General features: G+C 38.8%; 1 long non-coding RNA gene across 1 annotated transcript in view; it reads left to right on the plus strand.

Moving 5' to 3' along the window:
• LOC101177545 overlaps positions 1-14,246 on the plus strand; it is a 45,750-nt gene extending 31,504 nt beyond the window's left edge. Inside the window, exon 5 of the long non-coding RNA XR_178957.3 lies at positions 12,383-14,246. This is a non-coding gene — a long non-coding RNA (uncharacterized LOC101177545). The remainder of the gene's footprint in view (positions 1-12,382) is intronic.
• The last annotated feature ends 7,708 nt before the right edge of the window (positions 14,247-21,954 follow it).

Raw genomic sequence — 21,954 nt, forward strand, 5'->3', positions numbered from 1 at the left:
GAACATTTTCCAACTTGTTTTATGAGGCTAGCACTAACCTCAATGTCAACGCCTAACAAGGACAATATGAAAAAGAAAATTACAGGCCAAATTTACTCAAGAACAAAAATGTAAAAATTCTAAACATTAGGGAATTATTCTAAATATTATAAAGCCATCAATATATAAAAAGCGTACTACTTCATGAGTCAGTTGCATTTGTCCCAGGAGTGCAAGTTTGGATTTAACAATAGAAAACTAATGTAATTTGCCACCTTAAGAGATTAAAGAAGAAAAACCCATGTAAATATTGCAATAAATGTAGAAGTACTTGATAAGTTGCAACATTTTTCATAATTTACAAAGTAGGAATAGATGGGAATTTCTTTAATCTGCTAAAAGGTACCCATAAAAATCTGCAGTAAACATCATATCTAGTGGTGAAACACTGAAAACTTTTGAGATTGGAAGCTAGAAAAGGTTATGCTCATCATTACTTCTATTTAACATTGTACTGAGATAGTAATTAGCCAGTGGCATAAGGCAAAAAGAAAAGGTATATGGATTAAAAGGAAGAAATAAAACGGTCATTAGTCACAGATAATATAATTATATATGTAGAAAATCCAAGCTCTTCTACAAGTAAATTATTAGAATAAATAAGAACATTAAGTAATATTGATAAATACAAAGTCAACATACACAAGTAAATTTTCTTTCTTTTTTTTTTTTTGTGGGGACAGTCTCACTCTGTCACCAGGCTAGAGTGCAGTGGTGCTATCTTGGCTCACTGCAACCTCTGACTCTCTGGTTCACGTGATTCTCCTGCCTCAGCCTCCCGAGTAGCTGGGACTACAGGCGCACGCCACCACACCCAGCTAGTTTTTGTGTTTTTAGTAGAGACGAGGTTTCACCATGTTGGCCAGGGTGGTCTCGATCTCCTGACCTCGTGATCCACCCACCTCAGCCTCCCAAAGTGCTGGGATTACAGGTGTGAGCCTGTAAACTTTTTAATTTTGGTAATTGCACTATGACTATGAAAAATGTTGATATTTTTGAAGATAGATGAAGGGTAGAAAGGAACTTTCTTTACTATTATTGCAACTTTTCTGTAAGTCTAAAATTATTTCAAAATAGAAAAAATTTTAAGGTAATTTGAGTTAAAATGTCCTAAAGTGTTTTTCATCTGGGGTAGTTAAGAAGTTATTCTGCTCAGCTGGGCGCGGTGGCTCACACCTGTAATCCCAGCACTTTGGGAGGCCGAGGCAGGCGGATCACGAGGTCTGGAGATCGAGACCATCCTGGCTAACACAGTGAAACCACGTCTCTACTAAAAACACAAAAAATTAGCCAGGCATAGTGGCGGGTGCCTGTAGTCCCAGCTACTCGGGAGGCTGAGGCAGGAGAATGGCATGCACCCGGGAGGCAGAGCTTGCAGTGAGCCGAGATGGCGCCATTGTGCTCCAGCCTGGGCAACAGAGCGAGACTCTGTCTCAAAAAAAAAGAAATTATTCTGCTCTAAGATTCTGTTAAAAATGCTTGATAAGATTTGATTGAATATTGATTCAGGAGATTTCTAGTTCCAAAACTGACACCACAAAAGCAAGCTGTCTTCTCTCCTCCCACCAGCAGAAGCCAAAAACAAATATACAGGGCCACGATTATTACCAGCAATATCCCAGAAGTCAAATATGAGGAGGAAATAGTTCCTAAGACCACAAGGGTGAAAAAATTCTAAGCAGACAATAAGAGAATTAGATATCCATATCCAAGATGCCCCTTTCTCCAATCTGCCTGGCACCAAGCATAAAATTTTTTACTGTAACTCATAGTTTCTAGAGTGGGAAAGTGAGATCAAGGTGGACAGCTGGCTTCCCTGCCAACTTGGATTCCCTGGCAGGAGACCTGTCCCTGCCTCAACCCATGGGAAGTACTGGGAGCGCCTATAGGGAGAAATATCCCTGACAACAGCCAAAAAGAGGAGGCAAATCTACCATCCCCAGCCCTGAAACTCTGCTTTGTAACTTGGCCAAAGGAGACACCACATCAGAGTGGCTATTCAGCAGCACCATGCTGTAGGATGTTCGTTCCACAGGTCACCTGGACATGAACTCCTACCTAGCCTTCTCACACTACCAAGATATCCCCTTTGGGATGTACCCCATCCAGAATGGGTACTTGACTATTTACTAGAACCAAGGCAAACCTAGGCTTAAGGTTCTGCATAGTGCTACAAAGGATGTAATGACTGAGTGGAGAAAAAAAAAAAAAAGAATCAACAAGTAAAAGTAAATTACAAAGAATCTCTAAGCAAACACATCCAGTAGAAACCCAAACAAGCCAGCCAAAGAAGACTGGAATAAATAACTGATCTTTCAATGTACATATGTACATCCATAAGAAATAACAGCAAACAGGGATCCATGATGTCCCCAAACAGACAAAGCAAGGAATTGGTGGATGACCCCAACAAGATGGTAATATGTGAACTCTCTGACCAAGAATTTAAAATGACAGGTTTGTTTTGTTTTGTTTTGTTTTTTGAGACAGTCTTGCTTTATCACCCAGGCTGGAGTGCAGTGGCACTATGCCGGCTCACTGCAACCTCTGCCTCCTGGGTTCAAGCAATTCTTGTGCCTCAGTTTCCCCAGTAGCTGGGATTACAGGCATGCACCACCATATCTAGCTAATTTTTGTATTTTTAGTAGAGACAGGGTTTCATTGAATTGGCCAGGCTGGTCTCGAACTCCTGGCCTTAAGTGATCTGCCCATCTCAGCCTCCCAAAGTGCTGGGATTATAGGCATGAGTCACCGCTTCCTTAAAACTGCCATTTTAAGGCAGTGATCTCAAAAATAACACACAAAAAAAACAGTGATCTCAAAAATAACACAAAAAAGCGATTCAGAAAATTATCAGAAAAATTTAACAGAGATTGGATAATTTAAAAAATCAAACAAATGTTGGAACTGAGAGGCTGGGCACGGTGGTTCATGCCTGTAATCCCAGCACTTTGGGAGGCCGAGACGGGTGGATCACGAGGTGAGGAGTTCAAGATCAGCCTGGTCAAGATAGTGAAATCTTGTCTCTACTAAACATACAAAAATTAGCCGGGCGTGGTAGTGGGTGCCTGTAATTCCAGCTACTTGGGAGGCTGAGGCAGATAACTGTAGATAACTCCGGGAGGCGGAGGTTGTAGTGAGCTGAGGTTACGCCACTGCACTCCAGCCTGGGAGACAGAGAGAGATTTCGTCTCAAAAAAAAATAAAAAAAGAAAAAAAAAAGAAATTTTGGAACTGAGAAATACATTTACTGAACAGAAAAATTCACTAGAGGCTCTCAACAGTAGAACAGATCAAGCAGAGGAAAGAATAAGTGAGCTCAAAGACAGGCCATTTGAAAATACTCAAAGAAGGCCAGGCAGTGGCTCACACTTGTAATCCCAGCACTTTTGGGAGGCAGAGGCAGGGGGATTGCTTGAGGCCAGGAGTTCAAGACCAGCCTAGGCAACATAGTAAGCCCTCATCTCTACAAAAAATAAAAAAATTAGCCAGGCATGGTGATGTGTGCCTGTGGCCCCAGCCACTTGGAAGGCTGAGGTGGGAGAATCACTTGAGCCCAGGAGGTTGAGGCTGCAGTTAAGCTGAGCCAAGGTCATGCTGGCATTCTGTACTTGGTGGCAGAATGAGACCTTGAAAAAAAAAAAAAGAGAGAGAGAGAAAGAAAGAGAGAGAGAGAGGGAGGAAGGAAGAAAGAAAGGAAGGAAGGAAGGAGGGAAGGAAGGAAAAGAAAAGAAGAAAGTACTCAAAAAAGAGAAAAGAATAAAAAGCAATGAAAATCGCCTACAAGATACAAAAAGTTACCTCAAAATACCAAATCCAAGAATTATTGATGTCCAAGAGGGAGCTGATCTAGAGCAAGAGGTAGGAATTTTATTCAAAGAAATAATAACAGAATACTCTCCAGTTTAAGAGCTAAATATCCAGATACAGGAAGGTCAGACAATACCAAACAGATTCAACCCAAATAAGGCTACCTTAAGGCATATAATAATCAAACAAAGGTCAAGGACAAAGAGAGGATTCTAAAAGTGGCAAGAGAAAAGGAGTAAATAACATATAAAGGCACTCTAATTCGTCTAATTTATCTAGCAACAGACTGAAATACAATAAAAGCGTTCTAATTTGTCTGGCAACAGACTGAAATACAATAATAGTAGGGAATTTCAACACCACACTCTCAATAATGAATAGATCATCCAGTCAAAAAATCAACAAAGAAACACTGGAGTTAAATTACACACTAGTCCAAATAGGCCTAATTGACATTTACAGAACACTTCACCTAATTGCTGCACAATACACATTCTTTTCATTAGCACTTGGGACATCCCGCAGAACAGACAATATTTTAGGACACAAAACTGGTCTCAACAAATTCAAAAAAATTGGCACTCACATCACGTATGTTTTCTGACAACAATGGAATAAAACAGGAAATCAATAACAAGAGGAACCTTGGAAACTACACAGACACATGGAAATTAAACAACATGCTCATGAATGACCATTGTGTCAATGAAGAAATAAAGGAAATTTAAAAATTTCTTGAAACAAATGAAAATGGAAATACAACATACCACAATCTATGGGATACAGCAAAAGCAGTATTAAGAGGGAAGTTTGTAGCAATACAGGCCTATATAAAAAGTAGGAAGATTTCAAATAAACTAATGATGTACCTCAAGGAAATAGAAAAGGAAGAACAAACCAAATTAAAATTAGTAGAAGAAAAGAAATAAGAAATATCAGAGCAGAAATAAATGAAATTGAGGCTAAAAAAGAATACAGGAAACAATAATGCAAAAAGTTGCTTTGAAAAGATAAATCAACAAACATTTGTCTAGACTAAGAAAAAAAAAAGAAAACTCAAATAAGTAAAATCAGAATCAAATAAGGAGATATAACAACTGAGACCACATAAATACAAAGAATCATTAGAGACTGTTAAGAACAACAATACATCAACAAATTGGAAAACCTAGAGGAAATGGATGAATTTCTGGACGCATGTAACCTACCAAGATTAAACTGTGAAGAAATAGAACACTTCAACAAACCAGTAATGAGAAATGACATCAAATCTGTAATAAAAAGTCTCCATCCAAGAAAAGCCCAGGCCTAATGGCTTCACTTCTAAATTCTACCAAACATTTAAAAAAGAACTAATGCCAATTATACTCAAACTCCTCAAAAAAACTGAAGAGGGAATTCCCCCAAACTCATTTTATGAGGCCAGTGTTACCCTGATACCAAAATCAGAGAAGGACACAGCAAAAAAAGAAAACTGCAGGCTAATATCTCTGATGAACGTAGATGCAGAAATCCTCAACAAAATACTAGCAAAATGAATTCATCAACACATTAGGAAGATTATTTACTATGATCAAGTGTGATTCATCCCAGGGATGCCAAGATGGTTCATTCAACATATGAAAATCAATAAACATGATACATCACATTAATAGAACCAATAACAAAAGTTATATCATCATTTCTATAGATGTTGAAAAAAATTCAATAAAATTCAACATCCCAAATTAGCTGGTGTGTTGGCACATGCCTGTGGTCCCAGCTACTTAGGAAGGTGAGATGGGAGAATCACCTGAGCCTGGGAGGTCTCAGGTAAGCCATGATTCTGCCACTGTACTCTCTGGCCTGGGTGACAGAGTGAGACCAACGCTGTATCAAAAAAAAAAAAATCCAACATCCGTTTATGATATCAACCCTCAACAAAGGAACATACCTCAAAATAATAAAGGTCATATATGATAATCTACAGCTAACATTATACTGAACAGGGAAAATTGGAAAGCATTTCCTCTAAGATCTGGAACAAAACAAAGATGTCCACTCTCACCACTTTTATTCAACATAATGCTGGAAGTCCTGCCCACATAATTAGGCAAGAGGAAGAAGTAAAGGGTGTCCAAATTGGCAAGGAAGCAGTCAAATTAGGCTTGTTCACAGGCGATATTATTTTACACTTAGAAAAATCTAAAGACTCCACTAAAAAAATTGTTAGAACTAATACATTCAGTAAAGTTTCAAGATTCAATATCAACATACAAAAATCAGTAGCATTTATATACGCCAACAGTGAACAATCTGAAAAAAAAATCAAGAAAGCAATCCCACTTAGAATAGCTGCAAAGAATATAAAATAGCTAGGATTCAATTTAACCAAAGAAGTGAAAGATCTATATAAGAAAAACTAGAAAACACTGATGAAAAAAATTGAAGAGGACACAAAAAGTGGAAAGATATTCTATGTTCATTGATTGGAAGAATCAGTATTGTTAAAAATGACAATACTACCCAAAGCAATTTACAGATTCAATTCAATCCCTATGAAAATACCAATGACATTCTTCACAGAAAGGAAAAAAAATCCAATCCTATAATTTATATGGAACCACAGAAGACCCTGAATAGCCAAAGCAATCCTGAGCATAAAGACCAAAGCTGGAGGCATCATCCTTCCTGACTCCAAAATATACTACAAAGTTATAGTAACCAAATCAACATGATACTGGCAGAAAAACAGACACATAGACCAATGGAACAGAATACAAAACCCAGATATAAATCCACTCATTTACAGCCATCTCATTTTCAACAATGGCACCAAGAACATACAATGGGGAAAAGACAGTCTCTTTAATAAATGGTGCTGAGAAAACTGGATAACCATATGCAGAAGAATGAAACTAGACACCTATCTCTCACCATATGCAAAAATCAAATCAAAATGGATTACATACTTAAATCTAAGACCAGAAGCTATGTAACTACTAGAAGAAAACATTGGGGAAACACTTTAGTACATTGGTCTGGGCAAAGTTTTTTTGTGTAAGACCTCAAAAGTACAGGCAACGAAAGCAAAAATAGACAAATGGGATTACATCAAGCTAAAAAGCTTCCACACGGCAAAGGAAGCAATCAACAAAGTGAAGAGACAGCCCACACAGAATGTGAGAAAATATTTGCAAACTACCCATCTGACAACGAATTAACCAGAATATGTAAGGAGCTCAAACAACTTAAAAGGCAAAAAAAAAATCTGATTTGCAAAAGATCTGAATAGACATTTCACAAAACAAGACATAAAATGGCCAAGAGGTATATAAAAAAAATGCTCACCATCACTAATCATCTGAGAAATGCAGATCAAATCACAATGAGATATCATTTTATGCCAGTTAAAATGGCTTTCATTAAAAAGACCAGGAATCACGGATGCTGGCGAGGATGTGAAGAAAGTGGTTCTGCGATACTGTTGATGGAAATGTAAATTAGTATGGCCACTATGAAAACTGTATTGGAGTCACCACAAAGAAAGTAAAAATAGAACTAGTATATGGTTCAGGAATTCCACTACTGGTATATATCCAAAATAAAGAAAATCACTATATTAAAGAAATATCTACACTCCATGTTTATTGAAGCACTGTTCACAAAAGCCAAAATATGGGATTGGCCTAAGTATCTATCAACAGATGAATGGATAAAGAAAATATCATATATACACAATGGAATATTATTCAGCCATAAGAAAGAATAAAATCCTGTCATTTGTAGCAACATGGATGGAATTAGACGTCATTTGTTGAGTGATATAAGCCAGGCACAAAAAGATAAATATCATATGTTCTCACTCATATGTGGGAGCTAAAAAGTAGATGAAGATAGAGAGTAGATTGGTGGTTACCAGAGGTCAGGAAGGGTAGGGGTAAAGAGATCATGAGGAGACGTTGATTAATAGGTACAAATAAACAGTTTGATAGAAGAAATAAGGCCTAGTGTTTGATAGATCAGTAGGGTGACTATAGTTTACAATAATCTATTGTATATTTCAAAATAACTAGAAGAGAATAATTTGAATGTTTCTAGCATGAGGAAAAGGCAAATATTTACATTTATGGCTATCACAGTTTCACTGAATTGATCTTTACAAATTATATGAATGTATTAAATTATCACATATACCTTGAAAATATCTACATATATTACGTATCAATTAGAATATATATATATATTATTATTTTTTTGAGACAGAGTTTCGCTCTTGTTGCCCATGGCACAATCTCGGCTCACTGCAACCTCTGCCTCCCTGGTTCAAAGTGGTTCTCCTCCCTCAGCCTCCCTAGTAGGTGGGATTACAGGCATGCGCCACCATGCCCAGCTAATTTTGTATTTTTAGTAGAGATGGGGTTTCGCCACGATGTCCAGCCCTAAAAAAATATTTCATAAAACTTTAAGTGTTGAAGGTTATTAAGATAATCTGTGTCCAGGCCAGGCGTAGTGGCTCACGCCTGTAATCCCAGCACTTTGGGAGGCCAAGGTGGGTGGATCACCTGAGGTCAGGAGTTCAAGACCAGCCCGGCCAACATGGAGAAACCCCATCTCTACTAAAAATAAAAATAAAAAAATTAGCCAGGAGCGGTGGTCCATGCCTGTAGTCCCAGCTACTTGGGAGTCTGAGGCAGAATTGCTTGAACTCAGGAGGCGGAGGTTGCAGTGAGCGGAGATCGCACCAATGCACTCCAGCCTGGGCAACAAGAGTGAAATTCCATCTCAAAAACAAAAACAAAAACAAAAACAAAAAACAAAAAAAAACCCATAATCAGTGTCCATATTATCTCCACTCAAAGTTTCTCAAAATGTGTAGTTTATGGTCTTAACTGTTTTTACTATGGCTGAGTCAAAGTATTTAGGTTTGTAATCTTCTATTTCCATGTTTTTTGCCATATTTCAATTTTATGGTTTTTTTGCTTTTTGTGCCTTAAGAAATTCTTCTACATTTACTTCTGTATCAGAGTCCTACAAGAAAGAGATAATCCACTCAAATTGAGTAATTTGAGGAAACTTTAACAGAGTGCTGGCCAGGCGTGGTGGCTCATGCCTGCAATCCCAGCACTTTGGGAGGCCAGGGCAGTTGGATCACCTAAGGTCAGGAGTTTGAGACCAGTCTGACCATCATGGTGAAACTCTGTCTCCATTAAAAATGCAAAAATTAGCTGGGCATGGTGGCACACTGCTGTAATCCCAGCTACTCGGGAGGCTGAGGCAGGAGAATCGCCTGAACCCGTGAGGCAGAGTTTGCAGTGAGCAGAAATCACGCCATTGTACTCCAGCCTGGGCAACAAGAGTGAAACCCCGTCCTAGAAAAAAACAAAACAAAAAAACAAAAACAGAGTGCTTATTTACAAAGGTGTATGCAGAGTGTAAGGAAACCATAAATTCTAAAAAATGCTATGCTTTGCTTTTCACAATTAGGTTTTTAATCCACATGGAAATGATTTTGTGTATGCTGTGAAGTAAGGATCTAATTTATTTTCTCATATGCCTAGTCAATTGTCTCCAGCAATTTATTATTCAATAGTAAATTATTCATTGATTTCTAATGCTGCTTCAATCATAGTTCATATATGTGTGGAGATGTTTCTGAACTTTCAGTTCTATTCCTTTTTATCTAAGTTTGTATCAATACCACATGTTTTAATGATTATAACTTTGTAATAAATCTGGATATGTAGTAGAGAAAGTCCTCTCACTTTATCCTTTTCTTCAAAACTATGGTGGTTATTCTCAGTTCTTTACATAGCCAGATCAATCTTAGGATAAGTATATCAAGTTACACAAAGTATCTTGCTTGGATTTCAGTTAGAATTAAATTAAATTTGTAACTTTATTTGGGAAAGAAGTGATATACCCATGGTGTTGAGTCTTTCTATTTAATAACATGGCATATTTCTTTTGCTATGGAGAATAGTATCTTTTTTTAGTTTTTAAAATATTGGCATATAGAAACTACTACTAATTTTTGTATGTTGGTCTTGTATGTAGCAATCTGACTAGGTTCTCTTATTAGTTCTAATAACTTTATACATTCTCCTAGACTTTCTATAAAGACAATATTCTAAGTATTGACAGTTGTTTCCAATTGTATGACTTACTTATTTTAGTGTCTTATTGCATTTTTTAAACCCTTTAGTACAAAGTGGAATAGTAGAGATAATACCAGCTATCTTTGTCTTGTTCCTTTAATCACTGGTGTGGTACATTACATTAATAGATTCTCTCTTTTTTTTTTTTGGTGAGACAAAGTCTTGTTCTGTTGCCCAGACTGGAGTGCAGTGGTGCAATCTTGGCTCACTGCAACCTCCACCTTCCAGGTTCAAGTGATTCTCCTGCCTCAGCCTCCTGAGTAGCTGGGACTACAGGTGCATGCCACTATGCTGGGCTAATTTTGTATTTTTAGTAGAGATGGGGTTTCCCCATGTTAGCCAGGCTGGTCTCGAACTCCTGACCTCAGGTGATCCACCTGCCTCAGCCTCCCAAAGTGCTGAGATTACAGGTGTAAGCCACCATGTCCGGCCACATTAATAGATTATTGAGCGTGAGGCATTTCTTGGATAAGTCAAACTTGGTTATGATATAACACTTGTGTGTATGTGTGTATATATATATAAAATACAAGAATGTTACTTGTATAATATATAAATAATAAAAATATAAGAAATTTATTACTTATACAAGTAATATACAAATGATAAATAAATATTACTAATTACTATAATTTATACATGGTAATGAATATTAATACATAGTAACATAATATGACATTACTTATCAATTATTATATATTATAAATCTGGTCACATTATATTACCGAGTAAATGTAACATTTACTCAGATTTTTATGACCATGTTCATTAGTAATTCTGCTGATTTTTTTTTTTAATACTCTTTGTCCAGTTTTGGTGTCAAGGTTATACTACCATCATAGAATGAGCTGGGAAGCCTATTCTAATTAGCTATTTGTTGAAGCATTTTACATATGTTGGGATAATGCATTCCCTGAAGGTTCAGTAAAATTTATTTTGTGCTCTCTTTAATGGTTAGTGGTTTGTTCAGATTTTCTTCTTCTTCTGGAGACATATGAGGATATAATTGCCTTCCCTGGCTTCATATTTCCTTGTGGAGGAAATTCTACACATAATGCCCCTGACCTGGAGCTTTATTGCTACAATTTCTCCTCTGTGGAGAAGAGAGGCAGATGACTCATAGCTCAGCTCCTTCTGGGCTCTCTCTTTCAAGGCTCTCTGCTTGCAAGATTTATGTTCTAGTCAGCTGTCTTCCATAGAATAAGGGGACTGTATACTTGTGTGGGGAGGCCAAGGTTGTGTATGATGACAGACTAATTATGCCAAATTCCTGAGCAAATTATTGCAGTCTACTTAGCTGCAGATCAACACCATTTTCTCTAAACTATTTTATCGGTAACGAAGGTGATATTTTGACCCACATCTGCCTGACTATATTTGATGATACAGAACTTGGGAGGGGAAGAAAGGGTGTTATTCTTTAAACAGCACAGATATGCAATGAAATTTCCATTAACCCAGAATATACATAGTGGTTAACATGCAGTGATTTGAAATAAAATATTATTTGAAAAGCATTTTTATGGCTGCAAAATATTGCATTGAAGAGGCTGCCACCAATTATTTGTTTCCATATGAGCATTTTTAAGGCTGATACACAACATTTTAAAAATGTATATGCACCTTGGGAGGCCCGGGCGGGCGGATCACGAGGTCAGGAGATCGAGACCATCCTGGCTAACACGGTGAAACCCCGTCTGTACTAAAAATACAAAAAATTAGCCGGGCGTAGTGGCGGGCGCCTGTAGTCCCAGCTACTCGGGAGGCTGAGGCAGGAGAATCGCTGGAACCCAGGCGGTGGAGGTTGCGGTGAGCCAAGATCACGCCATTGTACTCAGCCTGGGCAACCAGAGCAAAACTCCATCTCAAAAAACAAACAAAAAACTATATGAAAAAGTCTCTCATTATTTTCACAAGCATTAAGAGTCTCACTTAAAAACATGGCTGGGCGCGGTGCTTCACGCCTGTAATCCCAGCACTTTGGGGGGGCGAGGCGGGCAGATCACTTGAGGTCAGGAGTTCGAGACCAGCCTGGCCAACAGGGTGAAACCCCGTCTCTACTAAAAATACAAAATTAGCCGGTCGTGGCGGCGCGCGCCTGTAATTCCAACTACTCGGGAGGCTGAGACAGGAGAATCACTTGAACCCAGGAGGCAGAGGTTACAGTGAGCCGAGATTGCACCACTGCACTACAGCCTGGGCAACAAGCGCGAAACTTTGTCGCAAAAAATACATACATACATACATACAAATATCGCCAATTTGATAGGCAAAAATACATACAAATTATGTTTTAACAAATATTAATAAAGTTGAACAATGGCCCAATGTAATTTGTTACCTATCTGAAAGACATGCACATTCAGGGAGTTACAGTACTTTTTCATGTCGTGCAGCATCAACAAATTGTTTTCTAAATGTAGAAAAAGAGACATTCAATACAGGCTAACGTAACATGGGACAGCATGCAAAGCCATGAGAAGTGGGAAAATGGGAGAGAATCTGGGCGTGGCTTACAGGGCCACTGAAGTAACACACACCCTTCGCTTCACCTGTGGCCTCCCGAGGCGGCTGCGGCTCCTTTGCAGGACCGGTAGGGGGCGCGCGCGGTTGAGTCCAGTAATTGCGAGGACCCCCGCAGCCGCAGCCCGGCACTGAAGCCTCTCCGGGCCGTGGCTCCTCTTTCCCAGCCGAAAGCGGCCGGGGTCTCCGCTCCACTGCGCCCTGGCTCGGCCGCACCCAGTGCGCGTTTGTGAGCTGGCCATCGGTCACATTGGGATACTAGAGGAGGAGGCCCGGGGCCTCCATTCAATTCCCTAAAAGGGACCCGCGCTGGCCGCTGCAGGCGGGTGGAGAACGCCCATCTGAGTCTTTGGCTTTCGTACCGGAATCTCCCCGGGAGATTTTACAAGCCCCTCCGAGTGTTCTGATTGAATTGGTCTAGGGGTCGGTCCGGGCATCTAACGAGTAGCCGGGATGGAGAATTGCTAGTCTGGATTCTGGTCCTCAGAGGTTCACTCGCGTTAATCAACTCGAGTCCATCTTCGTGGGATTGTCTTGATCCGAGGCCCTCCCACTGAGCTTTACTTTCCTGCCTGATTTCGGGGTCCGCTAACAGGATGAACAGCGGACCATACAGGCACGGTGAAAATGGCACTTGGTGACGTGGAAGACCCAGCTTGCCACGGTTGAGGCAGATCTCCTCAGGGTCTTTTGTCTTAGTTATCCCCGAGCTATTCTTCAGGAACCGACAGGCTCCCCCACCCCAACACCGGATGAAGGCCAGCAACTGGAGGCCAGGAATAATCAAGCATGCTCTCATTTCAAAGAGGTGACGATTGTGCCCGTGTTTAAAAGGGATGCCTGAGACCATGAGGATTTGGAGTTTGGAGGCGGATCTGCCTTTGGGGAGTGAGCGTAGGGCCCTAAGATGTGGTAGTGCTTTGAGACAGTTCCCAGGGTGATGTGTCCCATCATCCAAACATTGGAGAAGTCAAAGTTGCAGAAAGACTCTAGTTTACTTCCAGCCTAACATTACCAAAATACGGTATTTGTCAGAAAACATGTAGTATTTGCATAATTTGAGAATGTAATTGAAGAACCCGATATAGAGCTTTTAGAAAGGGGAAATAGAAAACTTAAAAAGAATCTTGCTTGGTTTAATACCAACATCTAAAATATAATAAAATTGAATAAACCAGTGAGTTTTATACTATGATTGAAATAAAATGCGACTATGTTCTTAAGAGTGCTAGTTTAACAGGAAATCTCCAATGCATTATTATCCAGACTCATCTCAAAGGTTCACTTTTCATTTGCATGGGCCCTGGCTATTTGTAGGGTAGGAGGCTGCACCTCGTTCTGGTGGCTGCCACCTTGATGAGGAGACACTCCTTGTTAACAGGATGGTTAGCCCACGGCTTTTCCCAGCCCCCTTTTTCACACCCAGTAAATTGTTTTAGTTTATGGCCCTCAGCTGCATTTGCAATCATCATCAAATTCCAATTTTGAATTTAAAGGTGAATAATGAATGCAATGAACTTCCTAGAATTTAGAAGGGCAGTGATGTTCCCTTTTATCTAGTAATTCCACATGTGTAGCCTTTCAGTATGCTATTCTGTGGACTGAATTTACAAATTGTCATTTGTTTAATGAACTGTTAATATAACATGATGACTAACTGAAAACACATACAATTTGCTGGTATTCCAGAAGTCTATGGATTTTGTTGTTTTGTTTAAATAAAAGGCATTAAAAGCAGCTGCTTAGTATACTTACCTTCTTTACTCAGCATAAGGTAGAGGTGAAAAAACCTTCTTAATTTGGCAATTTATATAACCTTTTGTTTTTGGAATACAGACAGCTTTCTTCCCCTTTACATTCGTTCTTTAGAGAGCCTAAATCCTAAGTTTGCGACCTGTGATTTAAACTCCACGTGAGAGAACAGGTTGGAATTTTATCTTTAATAATTTTATTTATAACTTGAAAGTAAGTTTCAAAACAGTTTGTCATAGTAACTCCTATAATAGTGTTTATTTAATCCATCTTGTAAATTTTCTATTTCTGTATCTTTAATATATTTAACTATTCATTTGACTGTTAATGACTAAAAAAGGGGGAAACATTAACTTCACTGCAATCAGGAAAACTCTTTCAAACTGTTATACAAAAGAAAATATACGGTGTATGAACACCCATGTATTTTTAAAAAGTAAGTAACAGGTAAACCAAAGCTCAGATAAAATCCAACTTTTAAATACATATAATTAATTGTTAGTGAACTGGCTATAATAAAGATACAGGTTGGCTTTTCTTCCTCCTAATGGCTATGTGTACAAAACTAAATTTAGTATTAATTGAAAGCAAAAAACCCAGAAAGGGAAAATGGCACACATTTGATTTAGGTGAAAATTATTTACTCATTTTTCTATCTGCAGGTGATTTATCATTTTAGGTTCTTTCCCTTCCACTGTCCAACTGGTATATAATCGGTAAATACAAACAAAAATACCAATATCTGTAAAATATAACTAGGAAGACACGCTATGAAACATAACATAGCATATTCCAAAAGTCAACAAATGATTTGCTGGTTACTGGATTGAAATTATACTTACCTTATTTGCTCATAAAATTGAGTTCATGGCATAATTACATAATTCTGTGGCAAAGCATTTGGTATGCTCTAGGGGAGACCTGTTTTAAAAACAATTGCCTTGGATTTTTTTAATTTTAAAAATAATTTCAAATTTTATTTTTAGTTCAGGGACATACGCACATTTGTTACATGGGCATATTGCATGATGCTGAGGTTTGGGGTATGATTGATCCTATCATCCAGGTACTGAGCATAGTACCCAATCGTTTTTCAGCCCTTACCCCCATCCCTCCCTCCCACCTCCACTAGTCCCCAGCGTCTATTATTGCCATATTTATGTCCATAAGTACCCAGTGTTTAGCTCCCACTTATAAGTGAGGGCATGCGGTATTTGGTTTTCTGTTCCTGAACTAATTCACTTAGGATAATGGCCTCCAGTTGCATGCATGTTGTTGCAAAGGACATCGTTTCATTCTTTTTATGGCTGTGTGGTATTTTATAGTGTGTATATACCACATTTCCTTTATCAAATCCACCACTGATGGGCACCTAGGTTGATTTCATGTCTTTGCTATTGTGAATAGTACTGTGATGAACATACAGGAGTATGTGTCTTTTGGGAGAATAATTTATTTTCTTTTGGATATATATGAAGTGATGGGATTAATCATCAAAGGGTAGTTCTAAGTTCTTTGAGAAGTCTCCAAACTGCTTTCTACAGTGGCTGAACTAATTTACAGTCCCACTCACAGTGTATAAGCATTTCCTTTTCGCCAAAGTTTTGCCAGCATCTATTTTTTGACTTTTTAGTAATAGTCATTCTGACTGGTGTGAGGTGGTATCTTATTGTGTTTTTGATTTGCGTTTCTCTGATTATTATTGATGTTGAACATTTTTTCCCGTTTGTTGGCCGCTTGTGTGTTTTCTTTTGATAAGTTCTGTTCATGTCTTTTGCTCATTTTTTAATAGGGGTTTTTTTTTTTGCTTGCTCAATTAAGTTCTGTATAGATTCTTTAGAATTTTAGACTTTTGTCAGATGCATAGTTTGCAAATATTTTCTCCCATTCTGTAAGCTGTTTGCTCTGTTGATAGTTTCTTTTGCTGTGTAGAAGTTTTTTAGTTTAACTAGGTTACACTTGTCAATTTTTGGGTTTGTTTCAATTGCTTTTAAGGACCTAGTCATAAATTATTTCCAAAGGCTGATGTCCATAATTGTGTTTCCTAGGTTTTCTTCTAGTACTCTTACAGTTTGAGGTCTCATATTTAAATCTTTAATCCATGTTGAATTAATTTTTGTATATGCTGATAGTAAGGATCAAGTATCATTCTTCTACATATGGCTAGTCAACTATCCCAGCACCATTTATTGAGTAGGGAGTTCTTGCCCCAGTGCTTATTTTTGTCAACTTTGTTGAAGATTTAATAGCTGTAGGTGTGTGGATTTATTTCTGGGTTCTCTATTCAATTCCATCCGTCTATGTGTCTGCTTTTGTACCAGTACCATGCTCTTTTGGTTACTGTAGACTTATAATTTGAATTCAGGTAGTGTGATCCTCTAGCTTTGTTCTTTTTGATTAAGATTGCTTTGGCTATTTGGGCTCTTTTTTGGCTGCATATAAATTTTAGAATGTTTTTTTCTAGTCCTGTGAAAAACCACATTAGTAGCTTGATAGAAATAGTGTTCAATCTGGGCCAGGCACGGTGGGTCACACCTGTAATCCCAGCACTTTGGGAGGCCAAGGTGGATGGCTCACCTGAGGTCAGGAGTTTGAGATCAGCCTGGCCCACATGGTGAAACCCTGTTTCTATTAAAAATACAAAAATTAGCTGAGTGTGGTGGCATGGGCCTGTAATCACAGCTACTCGGGAGGCTGAGGCAGGGGAATTACTTGAACCCAGGAGGCAGAGGTTGCAATGGGCTGAGATCGTGCCACTGCACTCCAGCCTGGGTGACAGAGCAAAACTCCATCTCAAAAAAAAAAAAGTAGTGTCTGTCAAGTGCTTTGGGCAGTGTGGCCATTTTAACAATATTGATTCTTCCAATCCATGAGCATGGAATGTTTTCCCATTTGTTTACATCATCTATGATTTCCTTCAGCAGTGTTTTGTAGTTCTCCTTGTAGTGATCTTTCACCTCTTTGATTAGATACATTCCTAGGTATTTTATTTTTGTTTATGGCTATTGTAAATGAGATTATGTTCTTGGTTTGGTTCTCAGCTTTAACATTTTTGGTGTATAGAAATGCTACTGATTTTTGTACACTGATTTTTGATTTTTGTATCCTGAAACATTACTGAAGTTATCAGTTCCAGAAGCCTTTTGGTGGAGTATTCAGAGTTTTCTAGGTATGGAATCATATCATCAGCAAAGAAAGTTTGACTTTTTTTTTTTTTTTTTTTTGAGACGGAGTCTCGCTCTTTCACCCAGGCTGGAGTGCAGTGGCGCGATCTCGGCTCACTGCAGGCTCCGCCCCCCGGGGTTCACGCCATTCTCCTGCCTCAGCCTCCCACGTAGCTGGGACTACAGGCGCCTGCCACCTCGCCCGGCTAATTTTTTGTATTTTTAGTAGAGACGGGGTTTCACCGTGTTAGCCAGGATGGTCTCGATCTCCTGACCTCGTGATCCACCCACCTCAGCCTCCCAAAGTGCTGGGATTACAGGCATGAGCCACCGCGCCCGGCCGACTTCTTTTTATATTTGGATGCTTTTTCTTTCTTTCTCTTGCTTGATTACTCTGGCTAGGACTTCTAGTTCTATGTTGAATAGGAGTGGTGAGAGTGGGCATCAGTTTTGTTCCAGTTCTCAATGGGAATGCTTCCAGTTTTTGCCCATTCAGTATGATGTTGGCTGTGGGTTTGTCATAAAGGCTCTTATTTTGAGGTATGTTCCTTTGAAGCCTAGTTTCTGGAGGGTTATCCTGAAAAGATGTTGGATTTTATCAAAAGCTTTTTCTGCATCTATTGATATGATCATATGGTTTTTGTTTTTAATTATGTTTATTATGTTTATGTGGTGAATCCCATTTACTGATTTCTGCATGTTGAACCAATATTGCATCCGAGGAATGAAGCCTGTGATCATGGTGAATTAATTTTTGAATGGGATGCTGGATTCGACTTGCTATTTTTGCTGAGGATTTTTGTGTCTATGTTCATCAGGGATATTGGCTTGTAGTTTCTCTCACTGTCTTTGTCAGGTTTTGATATCAAGGTAATGCTGGCTTTGTAGAATGAGTTAGGGAGGAATCCCTCTTCCTCATTTTTTTTAAGAATAGTTTCAGTAGAATTGGTACTAGCTCTTCTGTTTATGTCTGGTAGAATTCAGCTGCAAATCCATCTGGTTTGGGGATTTTTTTAGATTTTTTTTTTTAATTACTGATTCAATTTTGGAACTCGATACTGGTGTGTTCAGGGTTTCAATTTCTTCTTGATTCAATCTTAGGAAATTGTGTTTCCTGGAACTTAGCCATTTCCTCTAGATTTCCTAAATTGTGTGCATAGAGATTTAATAATAGTCCCTGAAGACCTTTTGTATTTCTGTGGGAATGGTAGTAATGTCATCTTTGTCATTTCTGTGTTTATTTAGATCTTCTTTTTCTTTGCTAATATAGCTAACGGTCTACCAATCTTGTTTATCCTTTCAAAAAAACAATTTTTTTGAAAAGATAAAAAAATTGTTTTTCATTGATTGTATGGATTTTTGGGTCTCAATTTCATTCCGTTTGGCTCTGATTTTAGTTATTTCTTCTCTTCTGCTAGCTTTGCTGTTCATTTGTTGTTTTTCTTGTTCCTCTAGGTGTAATGTTAGATGGTTAATTTGAGATCTTTCTAACTTCTGGAGGTAGGTGTTTTGTGCTATAAAATTTCCTATTAACACTGTTTTGGCTACATCCCAGAGATTTTGGCATGTTGTCTTTGTTTTCATTTATTTCAAAGAATTTAAAAATTTGTTGTTTACCCAAAATCATTCAAGAGCAAGTTGTTTTATTTCCATGTTGTCATATGGTATTGAGAGATCTTCTCGGTAGTGATTTCTATTTTTATTCCACTGTGATCTGAGAGTATGGTTTAGTATAGACTTTTTTGAATTTATTGAGACTTGCTTTATAGTTGAGCACGTGGTTGACCTCGGAGTATGTTCCACGTCCACATGAGAAAAATATGTATTCTGTGGTTGATGGGTGAATTACTCTGTAGATATCTAGTAGGTCTAATTGGTCAAGTGTTGAACTTAAGTCCAGAATTTCTTTGTTTTCTGCCTTGATGATCTGTCCAGTGCTCTCAATGGGGTGAAGTCCCCCACTATTAGTGTGTGACGAAGTCTTTTTGTAGGTCTAGAAGTACTTGTTTTATGAACCAGGGTGCTCAAATGTTGGGTGTGTATATATTTACGATAGTTCAGTCTTCTTGTTGAACTGAACCCTTTGCCATTATGTAGTGCCCTTCTTCGTCCTTTTTCATTGTAGTTGGCTTAGTCTTTTATCTGATATAAAAATAGTGACCTTTTTTGTTTTCTGTTTGTGTGACAGATATTTCTCCAACCTTTTACTTTGAGCCTATGGGTGTTCTCATGTTTGAGATGGATCTCTTGAAGACAGCAGATGGATGGGTCTTGTTTTATTAATCCAACTTGCCAGTTGATAACTTTTTTTTTTTTTTTTGAGATGGAGTTTTGCTCTGTCGCCCAGGCTGGAGTGCAGTAGCATGATCTTGGCTCACCACAACCTCTGCCTCCCGGGTTCAAGAGATTCTCCTGCCTCAGCCTCCCAAGCAGCTGAGATTACAGGCGCAAGTCACCACACCCAGGTAATTTTTGTATTTTTAGTAGAGATGGGGTTTCACCATGTTGGCCAGGCTGGTCTCAAACTCCTGACCTCAGGTGATCCGCCCACCTCCCAAAGTGCTGGGATTACAAGGTGTGAGCCACTGTGCCCGGCCTCATTCTGTAGACTTTTAAGTGGGGGTGTTTAGACCATTTACATTCCAGGTTAATATTGTTATGTGTGGTTTTGATCCTATTGCAAAGCTGTTAGCAGTTTGCTCTGTAGTTTCTATTGTGTGGTTGCTTAATAGGTCTATGGGCTATGTACTTAAATGTGTTTTTTGGTAGCATGTATTGTTCTTTCACTTTCATGTTTAGAACTCCCTTGAGGATCTCTGGTAAGGCTGGTATAGTGGTAAAGAATTCTCTTCGTGCTTGCTTGTCTGGAAAAGATTTTATTTCTCTTTGGCTTATGAAGCTTAGTTTGGCAAGATATATTATTACTATTATTGAAACAGAGTCTCATTCTGTCACCCAGGCTGGAGTGCGGTGGCATGATCTTGGCTCACTGCAACCTCTGCCTCCTAGGTTCATGTGATTCTCATGCCTCAGCCTCATGAGTAGTTGGGATTACAGATGTGCACCACTACGCCCAGCTGATTTTCATATTTTTAATACAAAAGGGGTTTCATCATGTTAGCCAGGATGGTCTCGAACTCCTGGTCTCACGTGATCTGCCAGCCTCAGCCTTCCAAAGTGCTGGTATAACGGGCATGAGCCACTGCATCCAGCTATATTATTTTAAACTACACAATTTTGTTCCATATTTTAGGGTACTGTTAGAAAACTGTCATTTTTTCCTTGCTGAATTGTAATGCATACAATTTACTCCCTAGGCAAGTAGGGAAAAATATCAGTAAAGCACAGCAAATGAGAAAGTGGGGGCAGCAAGCTCATTCTCAGGTGGTCCTCAACGTGGGATCATCAACAGAATGAGAGTAAACATTTTTGAGGCTGGGTGCAGTAGTTCATGCTTGTAATCCCAGCACTTTGGAAGGCTGAGGTGGGCAGATCACTTGAGGCAAGGAGTTTGAGACCAGCCTGGCCAACATTGTGAAACATTGCCTCTACTAAAAATACAAAAATTAGCCAGGTGTGGTGGTGCTCGCTTGTAATTCCAGCTACTAGGGAGGCTGAGATGGGAGGATCACTGGAATCCAGGAGGTGAAAGTTGCAGTAGGCCGAGATAGTGCCATGGCACTCCAACCTGGGTGACGGAGCGAGACTCTCTCAAAAACAAAAACATTTTTGAGACTGCTTTTCAGGGCTGGCCAAAATATATTCCCCTATGTTGTCTCAGTCTTGTGCTATCATTCAATTTTATTAACGTAATCAGTTTTTATTATTCCATATAATTTTAACTAATTTAATAAGCTTCTGTTTTACATTTTTGTTAGGAAAATTTGTATTTCCCCATTTCTAAAATTCATTTGCATTTCCAAGCATACAACTTCTCTGTTAATCTTCTTTGACCACTCACTAAATGGATTTTGGGTACAGACATATTTCTAGTTAAATCTTAATTTCTGGCTGGGCAAGGTAGTTCATGCCTGTAATTCCAGCACTTTGGGAGGCCGAGGTGGGTGGATCACCTGAGGTCAGCAGTTCGAGACCAGGCTGACCAACGTGGTGAAACCTTGTCTCTACTAAAAATACAAAAATTAGCTGGGCATGGTGGCCCATGCCTGTAATCCCAGCTACTTTGGAGGCTGAGGCAGGGGAATCGCTTAAACCCGGGAGGCAGAGGTTGCAGTGAGCTGAGATTGTGCCATTGCACTCCAGCCTGGGCAACAAGAGTGAAACTCTGTCTCAAAAAAACAAAACAAAACAAAACAAAATATATTTTTGAATTTTCAGAACTTGGTTAGCAAGTGCTGATTCTTTAAGTGTATTTTGAAATTTGTCCAGTAAAATTTCCTTTGATAATCAGTTCTGTGAATTTTTACAAATATACTGAGTATGTCAATCACAATCAGAACATCCTCTCCCCTACCACCAAATTTCTCCATGCTGCCCCTTTATATTTCCATATTCCCCCCACACCTATC

Source organism: Nomascus leucogenys, chromosome 11 (genome assembly GCF_006542625.1).
Source record: "Nomascus leucogenys isolate Asia chromosome 11, Asia_NLE_v1, whole genome shotgun sequence".
In the NCBI taxonomy this organism is placed as follows: Eukaryota; Metazoa; Chordata; class Mammalia; order Primates; family Hylobatidae; genus Nomascus; species Nomascus leucogenys.